Source organism: Amphimedon queenslandica, unplaced genomic scaffold, assembly GCF_000090795.2.
Source record: "Amphimedon queenslandica unplaced genomic scaffold, v1.1 AMPQUscaffold_11191, whole genome shotgun sequence".
NCBI lineage: Eukaryota > Metazoa > Porifera > Demospongiae > Haplosclerida > Niphatidae > Amphimedon > Amphimedon queenslandica.
This window is the reverse complement of record NW_003548564.1, coordinates 7,523-8,668: the sequence shown is the minus strand read 5'-3', so window position 1 is coordinate 8,668 and position 1,146 is coordinate 7,523. Positions and strand designations below refer to the sequence as shown.

At 35.9% G+C, this 1,146-nt stretch overlaps 1 long non-coding RNA gene across 1 annotated transcript; it reads left to right on the top strand.

Annotated features, from left to right (window-relative positions):
* The first annotated feature begins 421 nt into the window (after positions 1-421).
* LOC109589554 (uncharacterized) lies at positions 422-902 on the top strand. The gene is made up of 2 exons (XR_002188775.1): positions 422-638; positions 688-902. It is a non-coding gene; the product is annotated as an uncharacterized LOC109589554 (long non-coding RNA).
* The last annotated feature ends 244 nt before the right edge of the window (positions 903-1,146 follow it).

The window sequence follows — 1,146 nt, the reverse complement described above, 5'->3', positions numbered from 1 at the left end:
CAATTAACAGCATATAATGAACAACTAAAAACAATGACAAGAAATGTAATGGGAGAATCACTGACTGAAAAACTACTAAATATTGATCAAGTTAAACTTACTTATGACTCCAATAACATTGTGAAAAATGTTACCACCACTTAACTCAATTTAGTTTACTTATTACTCCAATGATTAGAGCTACTCATGAATTTTTCCAATTTTTGGTAAAATTTACTACAAAACCATTAATTTTTGTTCAGTACTAAAATTTAATGCGCAAAGTGCAGCTCAGGCTCGCCCCTTAATGTTCTACATTACTTCTAGTTATTGCACTTGTATAATATTTTTTTATACTCCGAGTTGTACTCCAACATGGCGGACGTAATAATTGGCCACGCCTACTGCAACCTATCTATTCTGGTCACACCCAACGTGTGCACACTATCTATTTAATTGTCAATGATTTAATGCGGTAGTATTCTGATGAAATATTTTCATTGATGTGGGCGTGGTTGCAATGAAACAAAATGGCGACTATAAAGGCTATGAAACGGGAGCAATTCTCCAGCTTACTTGCAGCAGGATAAGACTCATCTGTTATCCAGACACTTCCCTAGCAGCAAGAAAGATGACAAAGTAGCTATATAATCATCAAGGTCTGTAATCATTGTTGAATCACAGCTCATATGATCCCTTATCCATCAGAAAGAAGATCAAGTCGAGGATCAAGTTGTGAGACAGTGACTGCCATTAATATCTGCAGAAATTCTTAACTCATGAAGCTTGAAGAGCAAGTTCATAGTATGAAATTACCTTCCACTGATGAAAGTTCTGCAATGCTCTGCATCATTATATTGACATCAACATTTATTTAGTCATAATATGTGACTACATCAATCTATATAGACATTGTACATTGCCAATCGAAAATCAAGATTTTAATCATTTTGCTCGCCCCTCAATGGTTTACATTCGCCTAGTGCATAGAATCTACCGTATTAGATCTACGCATAAATAGGGGTGATGTACGAGGACAGACAGACAGTACAGACTGAGAGTATAGCTAGAGTGGGGCGAGCTCAGCCTCAGGCTCGCCCCAACGAGCTCAGGCTCGCCCCAATTATTATTATTATTATTATTATTATTATTATTATTATTATTATT